Genomic DNA, 15,557 nt, shown 5'->3' on the forward strand with positions numbered 1-15,557 from the left:
TTGCTTTTGTTGATGTTCATCTTATATCCTCCCTTCAAGACACTGTCCATTCCGTTCAACTGCTCTTCCAAGTCCTTTGCTGTCTCTGACAGAATTACAATGTCATCGGCGAACCTCAAAGTTTTTATTTCTTCTCCATGGATTTTAATTCCAACTCCAAATTTTTCTTTTGTTTCCTTCACTCCTTGCTCAATATACAGATTGAATAACATCGGGGATAGGCTACAACCCTGTCTCACTCCCTTCCCAACCACTGCTTCTCTTTCATGCCCCTCGACTCTTATAACTGCCATCTGGTTTCTGTACAAATTGTAAATAGCCTTTCGCTCCCTGTATTTTACCCCTGCCACCTTTAGAATTTGAAAGAGAGTATTCCAGTCAACATTGTCAAAAGCTTTCTCTAAGTCTACAAATGCTAGAAACGTAGGTTTGCCTTTTCTTAATCTTTCTTCTAAGATAAGTCGTAAGGTCAGTATTGCCTCACGTGTTCCAGTATTTCTACGGAATCCAAACTGATCTTCCCCGAGGTCGGCTTCTACTAGTTTTTCCATTCGTCTGTAAAGAATTCGTGTCAGTACTTTGCAGCTGTGGCTTATTAAACTGATTGTTCGGTAATTTTCACATCTGTCAACACCTGCTTTCTTTGGGATTGGAATTATTATATTCTTCTTGAAGTCTGAGGGTATTTCGCCTGTTTCATACATCTTGCTCACCAGACGGTAGAGTTTTGTCAGGACTGGCTCTCCCAAGGCCGTCAGTAGTTCCAATGGAATCATTCACAATTATAACATATAAATGTTTCTCTAACATTTACAGGGGAAAGGAGGTTACCAAGCATCTCGAAATGTTCTCAACTGATATACTTCAAAGTTTTACACAATACTTCCATGAACTATTGAATGGACATAGGCTATATACTTTTAATGTATATAACATACAAATATACTTTTAATCTATAAAGGGGAAATGTTGTTGCCAAAAATCTTAACTGTATTACATCAAATATTTACATGATACTCTAACAAACGACCAATTTTAACATATATGATACATAAATATATTTACCAAATACCTGGAAAAGTTCTTGAGTGAATTACTTGAAATTTATGCACAATGCTCTAATGAACATTAAAAGGGGATACTTTGTTACCAAAACCCTCGAAAAGTGCTTGAGCGATTTATTTCGAATTTCTATACTAAACCCTAACAAACATTTTGTCAGGTTTAGGTTACATATTTTTCTAAATGGCAACATGTAGGTTTTCTGTTAAAACCGACTGTGTGAAAGAAAATCGTGTGCTGTACTGTGAAAATGTGTTGTTTCGGTATCTTTCCCACAGTTTGAACTACAATAGGGGGGCGTGTAACCCATTAGACAAATTGTTTCTCCCTTATATATTCTTTCTCTTTATGTATAATTTCAAAGACAAATTGTGTACACAGTATTGTACTGTTTTGTTTTCTTCTTCGCCACCGTTTTTACAGAAACAAGAAACTGGTATTTATGGCTTATCGGCTTATTATTAGGAAAACACTACAGAATCCTTAACTTTGTAATTCTAACCACTCACAAATTAAAACCATGACAAAGACTGTCATTACAGCTACTGTCTTCACAGATCCAGCATGGGGACAGGTGTCTCTAACACACTGTATACCAATGGTCTCAACTAGCGTACATGTTCATTTTAAGTGGCTTCAGTTCCCAATCGAGGTTTTGTTCTCAATAACAATAAACAAGGCTTGAGCTCAGAGAGAGGGGTAAGAGGACAGAGAAGTGGGAATAGACAGGGGGTGGAGGAGGACTTGGTGAAGAGGTCATGCACAGAGGGGGGGGGGGAGTGGCAGATGGACAAAGAGAGAGGGAGTAGGAGATGGACAGAGAGAAGAGGGGAAGGAATTTAGGTTATACATCAAATTCCTACTCATATTTAGCAATTAAGAAGTACTGCCATGTCTTCTGGTCAGCTATGGGAAAAAATAACTTACTTCAAAAATGGTTCAAATGGCTCTGAGCACTATGGGACGTAACTTCTGAGGTCATCAGTCCCCTAGAACGTAGAACTATTTAAACCTAACTAACACATCCATGCCCGAGGCAGGATTCGAACCTGCGACCGTAGCGGTCGCGCGGTTCCAGACTGTAGCGCCTAGAACCGCTCGGCCACTCCGACTGACTAACTCGCTTCACTCACCTGATATGGATTCATCAGCCAATAAACAAACTGCATTCAGATGCATAGTCCACAGTGTATTTCTTTTTTTTTTAAAGAATACCCACTCGATTCGTAGTGTAATCTGAAAACTGTGCTCTGACTTTGCTCAACACTCTCTTCAGATCCTACTTGTAAATCGTTTAATTACGCAAGCTGAATATCGGCATTGAGTAAACAAGTGGAGGATTTATTCATCAGTTCGGTAGACTCCCGAGGAATTCACGGAGAAACTACTAATGTATTTCACAGGAAACGGTCACTGTACACTCCTGACCAGTCGGTTCTGCAGCAGCGATGTGTTTGAGAATCAGCAGCTGGGAATGCGTCTGCACTAAGGCTCTCCGACTGCGTTCGTTTATGTTTGCAATCCTGAGTTCGAATTCTTTATTTATATTTGGGAGTTGGTATGGAGAAAGGCATATATTTATTCTCTTTCCTCGTAGTTTCTCGGCATTAGTGTCGGTATCAGCCAGCTTGCATTGTTATGTGTTTTCGTACAACATACGCGAAGTTTGTATGGTGGCAGTACTCACACATCTGCAGTTAGGAGACAGGTGATGTGCGTTGGCTACTGGAGGAAGACAGGGTGCTGTGTAAAGGTATAATCGCAGGACAGCAATGCCTAAGAAGCCAGCGTTCAGATACGCAGTAAAGGATCAGACGGACAGTGACACTGAGGTGCTGTGTGTCGTCTACTAGTAAGGCCTCTGCAGGTTCTTAATGTCATCACGTCGCTGGAAGAGTCGAGTCCCGTTCTGAAGTTTGGCATATTTTGTACAGGCTTGTCAAATGGAGGTTAACAATCTGCACTTGATACACAGAAAGAATCTGGATTAATTCTGTGTAGAGATAAATGGAAGGCCACTTCGCTTGTTTACAAAAATGGTCGCAGCTCATATGTCGTCCGACTTTTCGCTACAGGAAAAATAGGTATAGCCACTGCTATTTTTAGAATTTATAATGCACCTGATAAGACTGCAGCTTCTGTGTTTGAGTAAATACTATGCTTGCAGCCGTGTTGTGACATGACTTCCCAGTGCACCACACTGAATGCGACTCCAAAAACGCCGAGTCTGGGGATGCGAAATGCAGTAAATTAGCACTATATCAAACACTTCTATGGATAAAGTTTTTCTGTTGCTTCTTCCTTCTGTATAATTTTAGTGAACTACAGTGTTAATCAGATGTACGATAGGTAGGGTACAGTGTAACACGGCGTACTCCACTGTCTCTCTTTCCAAGCATTAAACCCGACTGGCGGGCTCTGCTGGTTAAGCAGATGTGGCATGTTAATTTCAAGAGGTTGCCAGATGCCCTTCGTCCCCCCCCCCCCCGCGGGGAGGAATTAGCGTAGCACAACCGTCTGCGTCTAGTGTAATCCGTGGAATAGTGCCAATGTGTTGAGATGTCTGCGAACCGTGTAACTGAGGCGGAAAGTGGGGACCAGCCCGGTATTCACCTAGCGGGATGTGGAAAACCGCCTAAAACCACATCCAGGCCAGTCAGCACACCTGTCCTCGTTGTTAATCCGCCGGTCGGATTCGATCCGAGGCTGCCGGGCCTACCCGAGCCTAGGAAGCAGAGCGTCTGCGCTCTCGGCTGCCCTGGCGGGTTGAACATGGCGTACTCCACTGCAGAGTGAAAATTCATTCTGACAACTTCCTCCACACTGTAGCTAAGCCATGTCTCTGCAATATCGTTTCTCCTAGGAGAGCTAGTCATGCAAGTTTCACAGCAGAGCTGTTGAGTTTGGAAGGTAGGCGATGAGGCACTGGTGGAAGTAAAGCTGTGAGGACGGATCACGCGTCATGCTTGGGTAGCTCAGTCAATGGAGAACCCGCCTGAAGAAGGCAGAGCACCCACGTTCAACTCTCGGTCCAGCACAAGGTTTTAATCTGCCACGGAAGTTTCATACCATTGTTTGACTTGCACTTGCGTTTGCGTGCTGTTTTGCACACAAACTACTTTTATTGTTGAAGATTTCTCGTGTGAGCTATGGAGTGGTCAGACGATAATGTAACACTACTGTATAAGGGAAACATGCTCAATGGAAAACAGTCGGAACACTAAAAAGTCCAACCAGAGACATAAGAAAGATTATAAATTCATTAGATGCATCCTGTTAGGAGAGAACAGTCTGAAGAACCACAAGCTTTCGTATTTTTTTTTTTATTAAAGAGGAACAGCACAATAAATTTTCCTGCAAGTCTACGAAAACAAAAATGTGTAGTGCTGAGTAATTCAAAATTAAAAATTTGTGAAGAAGCTTATCAGTCTCGTGGCCTGTGTTCAAATCAGCTGTAGTTACATAATGGGTGTGTCACCGGTTTTATACGCTTTTGATGTCGTAATCAAATACCTCAAAATATTTTTTCCTTCGGTCATGTTATCCCTGCTTTGAATGTTTGCTTGGTTTCTATGTCCCTGATGGTGGTGTTAGGAACAGGCCACTGAAACAGTCCACAAGTCGTAGACCCGCAGTCCCCGTACCTGACTGGGTGTCGTGCTCCTCTCGGTGTCGCCGTGTAACACCGACGCTGCAGTGGTGCTGCTGCTCAGCACCCGCGAACCGTGACACAGCTTCTCCCCTGTGAACTTCAATCCACTGTAATGAAGACCCCAAAAGAGACTTTTCTCGTTCCGTTGGAATAACACTCTCACAGAAGTTCATCTCAATGTATCTCCTACAACGTACAACTCTAACTTCTCTTAATGTATCGGCTACACGTTATATTCCAGCTGGACGCTCTCATGCGTCAGTCTCACACGAGACCCAAAACAGTAGTGTAACAAAAACAGAACATGAGTGCCACGACAGTTCCTCCAGCACCACGGAGCTCACGTGCACTCCACGGCTCTTCCTCACAGCCTCACACGGCAAACGACTCCGCCCAGCAGGCAGAAGAGCCATCCGCGGCCCGCATCGCTGGCAGCACAGTATCGCCACGACCACGATCTGCACAAAGCGTCAGTGGAACGCTGCCTGCTTACCAACTACCTTAACCCACGAACGTCTTTCATTGGACAATGACTATTAAGGATGAGCAACATCTCATTCTATGGATGACGTTTTACGCCTCATGCTCCGTCGACAGTGCGGTAAATTTTGTCAAATAGCCTTATTGAGAGGTTTTATGTGCATTTCACATTTCAGTTACTGTACTTTACTGGCATTATCTTCCTTACGCGTACCTTAATGAAATCTGTGCTTTGCATATGTCACTGCAGGCATCAGGAACTATTTGAGGCACAGAAGCTGGCATAAATTTCTCCAGTTGCAGTGTGTAAATTCTATCTGTTCTTCAGGTTATGTCGCTCATCAGAAATTAGTGTTCCACTTTCAAATTTTCTCATTAGTTGTAACGAGAAGCTACAGTGTCAACTGACGTAGTTGCAAGACTTTGCAATAGTGAGAACGAGGAAGGAAGCTGCAGTTTAGTGAAAAGTGCTGCACACTTGCATAAAAAGTGAGACATCCAATAATACATTTTTATTTTCCTATTACCTTTAGTTTGCTTGACGTAGAACAACACACCCAGCATGCGGAATAATCCTACGTGAATACCAGAGTTTTATACCAGAGCTGTAACAATTGAGTCAAATCTGTGTGGGAGTCAGTGAAAGTGTATATACACTCCTGGAAATGGAAAAAAGAACACATTGACACCGGTGTGTCAGACCCACCATACTTGCTCCGGACACTGCGAGAGGGCTGTACAAGCAATGATCACACGCACGGCACAGCGGACACACCAGGAACCGCGGTGTCGGCCGTCGAATGGCGCTAGCTGCGCAGCATTTGTGCACCGCCGCCGTCAGTGTCAGCCAGTTTGCCGTGGCATACGGAGCTCCATCGCAGTCTTTAACACTGGTAGCATGCCGCGACAGCGTGGACGTCAACCGTATGTGCAGTTGACGGACTTTGAGCGAGGGCGTATAGTGGGCATGCGGGAGGCCGGGTGGACGTACCGCCGAATTGCTCAACACGTGGGGCGTGAGGTCTCCACAGTACATCGATGTTGTCGCCAGTGGTCGGCGGAAGGTGCACGTGCCCGTCGACCTGGGACCGGACCGCAGCGACGCACGGATGCACGCCAAGACCGTAGGATCCTACGCAGTGCCGTAGGGGACCGCACCGCCACTTCCCAGCAAATTAGGGACACTGTTGCTCCTGGGGTATCGGCGAGGACCATTCGCAACCGTCTCCATGAAGCTGGGCTACGGTCCCGCACACCGTTAGGCCGTCTTCCGCTCACGCCCCAACATCGTGCAGCCCGCCTCCAGTGGTGTCGCGACAGGCGTGAATGGAGGGACGAATGGAGACGTGTCGTCTTCAGCGATGAGAGTCACTTCTGCCTTGGTGCCAATGATGGTCGTATGCGTGTTTGGCGCCGTGCAGGTGAGCGCCACAATCAGGACTGCATACGACCGAGGCACACAGGGCCAACACCCGGCATCATGGTGTGGGGAGCGATCTCCTACACTGGCCGTACACCACTGGTGATCGTCGAGGGGACACTGAATAGTGCACGGTACATCCAAACCGTCATCGAACCCATCGTTCTACCATTCCTAGACCGGCAAGGGAACTTGCTGTTCCAACAGGACAATGCACGTCCGCATGTATCCCGTGCCACCCAACGTGCTCTAGAAGGTGTAAGTCAACTACCCTGGCCAGCAAGATCTCCGGATCTGTCCCCCATTGAGCATGTTTGGGACTGGATGAAGCGTCGTCTCACGCGGTCTGCACGTCCAGCACGAACGCTGGTCCAACTGAGGCGCCAGGTGGAAATGGCATGGCAAGCTGTTCCACAGGATTACATCCAGCATCTCTACGATCGTCTCCATGGGAGAATAGCAGCCTGCATTGCTGCGAAAGGTGGATATACACTGTACTAGTGCCGACATTGTGCATGCTCTGTTGCCTGTGTCTATGTGCATGTGGTTCTGTCAGTGTGATCATGTGATGTATCTGACTCCAGGAATGTGTCAATAAAGTTTCCTCTTCCTGGGACAATGAATTCACGGTGTTCTTATTTCAATTTCCAGGAGTGTATATGTTTATTTTATCGTGTTCTCTTCTATTGGCTTGAGTGTATACAAACGTTCACGGATACAAGAAAACAGTTGGGAACTGTCAGCAGATGCTTTTACGTTCGTATTTGCTTTCTTACGATCCGGTGTAAGTGGTGCATAAGAAGACCCAATTCGCAGAGTATAAATGTGTAAATGACGACGAGGTGCGATGTTGTAACTGATGACTTAACACTTTTTTAGATACAGCGAGCATCAGAATTACTCGATGGCTCCACTCTGGACCCACCTGCAACGAATGGAACGACTGATGTCAACGTGATGAGTAACACACATTGCTACAAAGTAAGCAGCACTTTATTATTATTATGTTCCATTATTTATATTTTTAATACCATCGACAATTTTACCTTTAAAGCCACATAACTTATCACTGCCTACATGTGTCTTCTGCCTTTCCATACGCAAGCTGATGCTATCTGTTACTCGTTCTTCGCCGGCTGTAGTGGCCGAGCGGCTCTAGGCTCTTCAGTCCGGAACCGCGCTGCTGCTACGGTCGCAGGTTCGAATCCTGCCTCGGGCATGGATCTGTCTGATGTCCTTAGGATAGTTGGGTTTAAGTACTTCTAGGTCTAGGGGACTGATGACCTCATATGTTAAGTCCCATAGTGCTTAGAGCCATTTCAACCATTTTGAACTGATCATTAAAAATTAGAGCAAAATGGGAAACATTGAATTAGTACCATTACTGTCTCTCTCTCTCTCTCTATCTCTCTCTCTCTCTATCTATCTATCTATCTATCTATCTATCTATCTCTCTGTCTATCTCTCTCTCTGTCTATCTCTCTCTCTCATATGCACACACACACACACACCCACACACACACACTCACACACACAAACACACACACACACACACAATATACTCACACTTAAGCAAAGAAACACATTTTCATACATTACAATAAATGAAGAAAATGGCATATCGATCTCCCACTAAAATTGATGATTAAATAACTGTATCATCCTCCTGCAAGTTTGTTACATTAAACACATACGTACAATGTACATGAACAGGTTAGCAACGGTGGTACAACATGTAATTTGATATAAAGGTTTTTTGATGCAGGAAAAGAAAAGTTGTTGTTAAGTACTTGGAAGAATATTTTGCATTTGGCTGGATAATCAAACATTTGACACAACCTTCATTAAGGACCTAGCGATTTTTACACTTCCATGCCAATAGATACATTCCTTAATGATATCTCTCGCTAATAACAAGATTGAATTTAGGTTTAACTGTGCTGTTCACCACCTTAATGTCAGGCTACGGCATGCTTAGTGAGACTAGCGAAGTCTTCCTTCATACGCAATCCTCTTGAGATGAGGAGAGGGGGGGGAGGGGGCAGGGAAACACTGCATAAATTTGAAACGCTGGCATTGACAATACAGAAAATATTCCCTTATCAGTACATAAAAAAATAGTAAAAATCATGCAGGGGAGAGCGCACACTGTAACATTCCACCTGATCTTGCTGATATGTCAGTGAAGATCTGCAGTCACAAATTTAATTAAAAGCAATCGAAAAATGTTTGCATACAGGTAAACGAAGGCAGTTTAAGCTCTGCGATCGTGTACCTACCAGAGTGTTTGGAAATCAGGGGGCACGCTAGGCCCTGAACACGGGTCACAAGACGTTGCCGGGTAGCTCAGTTTGTAGAGCATATGCCAGAGAAATGCAGACGTCCCAGTCTGCACACAGTTTTTTAATCTGCCACAAAGTTCCACGTCAGCGCACACTCCACTGCAGCCTGAAAAATTCGCTCTAAGAGCTACATCCACTTCAGTCCATCACACAGCAGCTCCTCAGGGTACCACTCGTCAAGCCACGAGGCCCACTCAGTGTAAACATGTCTGCTCTCTGACTGTCACAACTGAACACCACACTTCACAATGTGATAGTACAAACTGCAAATACCCTGCTGGCCAAAAGTGAAGCAACAGTTGGGTATTTGCGAGGTTGCATCTATTTTGCCACAAAATAGTGTAAACGGGCGTTAGTAAAATGGAAACAATGTAAAGAACACAGAATGTAAACAACTGGACCATGCATAACCGTTGTTCCTTTTCTTACAACTCAATGTATCTCCACACACGCATTGCGACGACTGGTTACTGTGCTCGGCACGGGGTGTGACCACCTCTGGCAGCAGTACAGCCCCGACAACGGCGGGGCGTGCTGTGAGTGATGTTATCAATCTCTTGTTGAGGCGATAACGCCCACAGTTCCTGCAGAGCTGCTCGCAAGTCCTGCAGAGTGGTTCGTGGATGATGACGCGATGCAACCCGTCTCCCCAGTGCGTCCCAGACACGCTCTATGGGATTCAAATCGGGAGAATGAGCAGGTCGCGCCATGCACGGTCTCCGATTTCCAAGAAAACGTGAAACACCTCTGCTCTATGAGGTCGAGCACTGTCGTCCATCAGTACAAAGTCTGGGTCCATCTCTCCTCGCAACAACCGCACATCAGGTCCCGAGATCTCGCCTCGATACCTGGCAGCGGTTAAACCTCGCCAATTCACTGGTACAGTTACATGAAGAGGTGTTCGAGTGGTCACCAGAATCCCTGCCCGGGATCCTCGATATCAGTCTCCTTGCACAGTGTTTGTTTGGATTGAGAAATCGTGTTCCACGTTCCCTCTAGATGCGAATGCGTCGAGAATCACTCTGCAGACCAAATGGGGACTCATCTGGGAAAACAACGTCGGCCCAACTGTTCGACCGCCCAGGTGGCATGTTGACAGCTCCACTCTAGACACTCCAGGTGGAATGTTGACAGCTCCACTCTAGACACTCCAGGTGGAATGTTGACAGCTCCACTGTAGACACTCCCTCCTGTGGAGAAGTACCAGAGGTACATGTACAGCAGGTCTCCCACAGTAAAGGCCACTCTACCGAAGCCTATTAAATTGACGTATTGTGATTGTTTCATGTGTTTTTCATTCTGAATTTTGTCAGAATAAATCAAATTGTTATCTTGAACAGAAATTTCATTCTGTAGTTAGGTAGAGCAATCCTTTCATCTGTCACGACATTAATTAAACTTTCCACTGTCAAATTAATTTTTATCAAATTAAATTATTGCATGTGCCAAATTCTTCTCTACTCCACGTGCAGGGTCGATAACAATCAGTTTGCGTTTCTTTTTTTAATCCATATGCGACAGAAAAAGTCGGAGTTAGCAAAGGGTGTCTTAGAGCATCATTCCCATATGCAAATTCTAGCTGAATTTAGTGCTAAACACGCTGCTAGCCCCGGCACAGCTTATATGGCAGTAATTTGAGTATGGTGCAGTTTACACTAATCTAAGGCAGGACCATACATGCTGCCAGCAAATAGGTTCCAGTAACCAGGTAATGTAGGGGACTGGTTCAAACAACAAACGCTAATGGAGTTGGGTGATGCGCTAGACAACCACTGATATTCCGGCGTTTGCCCTTCAAAGAGATTGGGCTTTTAGTTTTGAAATACACGAGATTGTGAAAGATGTCGGCTGCATTCTTGTAAGTAGTATGAATACTTTATATTCCATGAGAAACACAAGCTCGACAGAGAGAGGAGTTGTGTTTCTTAGCAATGGACTATTTGTCAGTTGATGCAGAGCTATCACAAATATTCCTGTGACATTGTTCACAGTTCGTAGTAATTGACGAAAATCATCGAAGGAAACATAAGTGATTTCCAGCGTTTCCCAAGTAATGCCGTTCCTTATCTATATAAACGATTTCGGAGAGAATGGAGGAAGCGTCTGAGGTTGTTTGCAGATGACGCTGTCATTTACCTTCTAGTAAAGTAATCAGAATATCAAAACAAATTGCAAAACTATTTAGAAAAGATACCTGTATGGTGCAAAAGTTGGCAGTTGAACCTAAATAATGAAAAGTGTGAGTTCATCCACATGAGTGCTATAAGGAATCTGTTAAACTTTGGTTAGATCAGTCAGGGCAGTAAATTGAACTAAATACCTAGTAATCACAATTACGAACAACACAAAATGGAAATAACACATAAGAAATGTTGTGGGGAAGGCGAACCAAAGACAACGTCTTATTGGCTGGAGATGCAACAGATCTGCTAGAGAGACTGCCTACACTATGCTTGTCCGTCCTGTTTTGGAGCATTTCTGCTCGGTGTGGGATCCCTACCACATAGAATTAACAGAGTACATCCAGAATGTTCAAAGGAGGGCAGCACATTTTGCATTATCGAGAAATAGGGGAGAGAGTGTCTCTCACGTGTTACAGAATTTGGGGCGGACATCATTAAAACAAAGGCGTTTTTCGTTGCGGCAGAAACTTCTCAAGAAATTTCGATCACCAACTTCCTCCTCCGAATGCGAAAATATTTTGTTGACGCCGACCTCCATAGGGAGAAATTATCATCATAATAAAGTAAGGAAATCAAATCTCGCTCGGGAAGATGTAGGTGTTCGTTTTTTTCTCGCGCTGTTTGAGATTGAAATAACAGAGGATTATTGTGAAAGTGGATCGATGAACCCTTTGCCAAGTACGTAAGTGTGATTTGTAAAGTATCCATGTAGACGTAGATGTAGATTACTAGTTTACTACGAGTGATATTATAGTGGACTTGAAAGGCCGTTTATTGTTCTTTCACTTGCTCGCATAAACTGTGGTAATAATTCATTTAATGCATGTGTTTTTTTTTATGTTGTTACTTTCTTTTTTGTTACCCCAATTTCTTTTGCGATAAAACTTGTGGCTATGTAATTAATCACGTGAGCTGCAATGGAATTTTATTATATGTATGTTTATTATCTTTCTTTTCTGTCATACATTCTTCGGTTTAGGAATAAACACCTCTGCCTTCAGATTTGCCTCTAAGTAGCATCTGTGACTCAGATATGACGTCGGTGAAAGCCATAAAGTAGAAAAATTTCTGGAGTAAACATTTCGTGCTGCGCACGTTGTCAACATTAAGCTGAGATTGTCGCGTGATCTCGGGATGACTCTTTTTAAGACCAGTTCACCTTGGGCGTCAGGTCCTGACATGTCAGATCCAAAGATTCCACAATTTACTTCAAACGGCGGCATTCAGACAAGTCGTCAACAGACCGTCACGTCACGTCACGGCAGCTCAAGGTTTCTCGGGAAGGAAGTATCGACGGTATCATCGCCTGCTAACATCGTAAGTTAACCTGTTTTGCCGCGCTCACTCGTGTTGTAGTAGTGGATTGTGTGCTTTTGTAACTTCTTAATCTATATTTCGATATTGTGTTTTGTTTTCGTGGCAAATTGTAGATGTACCATGACGACTTGGATGTTTATTGCATTGGATATTGTTACACAAGCAACGTGAGATATCTGAAGGCGAAAAATTATTTACGTTTCACGATAACGGAACAAATGTCCGCTTTCCCAAACCACAGAAATGTCGATGTTTTGAAATGTTGTGTCACATCTCAGTACTTCAACAAACAAAACTGATCAAGAACGAAAGTTATGAGATTTGCTTTACCCATTAATCACCTCAGTTCCTCAGCTGCAGTACTGTACTCTGACGCGGACTAAGCGGAATGACGTGACGGTGCCATGCCGTGGTGCCCGCTAATTTGGCTCATCAAAGCTAAGAGAACAATTTATTCTAGGTATCAAATTCCAATTGTTATGGTGTCTACAAAACGCATGTCCCAAATACACAGCACATATGAGGGCAATCTATCTGTACTGACGATATGGCGGCATTCAAAATTTATAGGACGTTTTACGGGCAAACCTATACCGACCCCAGATCTCGTGCCCACGGTGGCAATGTGTGTCGACAACAGAAAATCAGTTCTGTGCATCTGAATGCGCACTCTGTGATTAAGGCCGACGGTGAAATCGTACACTAGAATTTGTTCATTGTTTCTTTCTGTTTGTGTAACATTAAATGAGGCCTCTTTATCGTCCTCGTGCCAGTGTAATTCGTATCCTTAACACCAGTGCAGTACTGTCGCACGATGTTGGCTTATCACCTCCCTAGAATTGAATCAGTAGAGACTGCGCCAATTCGGGCTGCTGATATGTTGGTTCATTCCGCTGTTAGCTTTGCCATTCAGGCCATAGACCTGACACTATAGTGGTGTGCAACATATCGCTTACAACGCAAAATATTGCAATCGCAAACTTTCGCAATTTTCTGTACCATGGTTATGTATGGCACATGGACATTTTTATTATTCAAACCAGTATGTGATGTGGGTATTTCTTTCAGCATGCTGTCGTATTTTTGTGCTATGAACATGCTGTTTACACCTTGTGGTCACAGATAACAGATGATTTTATGTACCTATGATATTCCTGTGAACATGGATTGTCCAACATGGACATATGCTATTCATATTTGGCCATGTCAACCATTATTTTCCGTAGTATATTTTCAGATCAAACTCACTATATATGTAACTGCTGTACTGGTGTTCATTCTGTAGCTCGATTGTTTAATGACTGGAAAACTTACTTGCTACCAGTCTGCCATAGATTTATACGAATCTGCACTTTCTGCACGCTGGGGCATCCATTTCAATAGATCTTGACGATGACATCACTTAACAATGACTAATTGTACCTAACATTGTCGAACATTCTTGACTTAAGGCCAAAATCATGATATTAATATAGAATAAGGAAGTTTTATACAGTCAGAAGGTGGAAATATCATCCAATAGCTATGCGCGTCACTGTTTAATGCTGTGTTTCATTTCGGTGATGCGTAACTTGTAGCAGTGAGCGTCATTTGCACAGTTGTGTATCCCACGATGTGACAGGTTCGCCGACGACGAGTTCATCTAGCAGCACACACGCGACCGATATATCGCTAGCAATGTCGCTAGAAACTGGTCACAAAACACACCAGCGATTTATACAGCAATTTTAATCAGTAATTCGAACGTTACTACGTCTGGAACACCTGCTATCGAAAATTATCTGCAGTGATTAGCAAAATTTAATATGTCGGTTAATACTCGCAGAAAAGCAAGAGATGAAATGCATTGCAGTTGTTTTGGGATGTTACCGACTGGAAACTGTAACGTATCTACTAAAATGGTGTTGAGATTTAAACTGTCTGCTCTTTTTCTTTTTTCCCTACCTCGGCGTCAGTACGTTAATCTGTCAGTGGTATAGGGTCGCGGGATGCTCCTTCCTATTACCAACCCTTTACCCTCCCCTAATTTTTGGAGTGACTGGTGGGAGACAGAGGCAGTTTCGGCATTCCTAACAAGGGCTCAGGATTAGGCCATTGGAGCTTATATGTCTTTATAGCATATTTTATGGTGTATGACATGGTTGTCAGTTAATTTTTCTCACAATTTCCCTGGGAAAGAACTACTCACGACAAATCAAAACTGTCGTCAGCGTCAAAGTAAGTGCAGGTTATACTATTCTCAAAGAATAGGGAGTAGGCAAACGAAGCACCATTTCTTGATAAATAAAACAGAAAACTGGTGACAAACTACTTTTAATAAACACTTTAAACATGGAGTCACACAACAGTACAATAGTTTAAATTCTTGGATCGGACTCAGATTTTTCTGATACTTTCTTTTCTACCACTTCGCCGTATCCTTTCACGTAGTTTCGGTGTTTGCTCAACAGGAACAACGTAACCAGTCTCCCTTCCCTGTAGCGGTTCGGTTCTAAGCCAAGTCTTTACTGTTCGTAGGGTATTGAAGGATCGTTCCATAGTCACCGTTTCCATGGAAGACTACTCAAAATATTTTGTGCTTTTATAATGGTAGAGAAAAGATTCTTGAGCTAGTTGAACAGAGCAGCAACCTATAAATCACCTAATTTATATTCAGAGATGCATTTTCTCCTCCATCAGTTGTACTGAAGGTGCAGTGCAACGGCAGTGACATTAAAACCGTGAAACTTTCAAAACAACTCCGCGTTTTTATGGAAGTGCGCAGTGCTACTTTTGCCCATATTCAGCGGATGTACGTTGTTCAGAGCAAACGCCGGAATACTTTCAGGGAAAATTGAATTCTTAATGGAGACGGGAGTGATTCGATACATGGTAATACGACCGAACGTCATCAGCACTTCCTCTCACTTTATGGCAAACATTTTCTTTCGAATTTCTATTTAAAAACCAAAAGTCACAATTTAATTTCCACCTCCAGTCCCCCTGCAGGAGCAGCCTGTGCTTCTACAATTAATTCCACACTCATCGTGTCTCCTTCACTTAGCTCTGCACTCGGATGGTCGATAACCCACGGCGTGTGTTCACCCACGGATTTACACTGC

Source organism: Schistocerca cancellata, chromosome 11, assembly GCF_023864275.1.
Source record: "Schistocerca cancellata isolate TAMUIC-IGC-003103 chromosome 11, iqSchCanc2.1, whole genome shotgun sequence".
Classification (NCBI taxonomy): domain Eukaryota; kingdom Metazoa; phylum Arthropoda; class Insecta; order Orthoptera; family Acrididae; genus Schistocerca; species Schistocerca cancellata.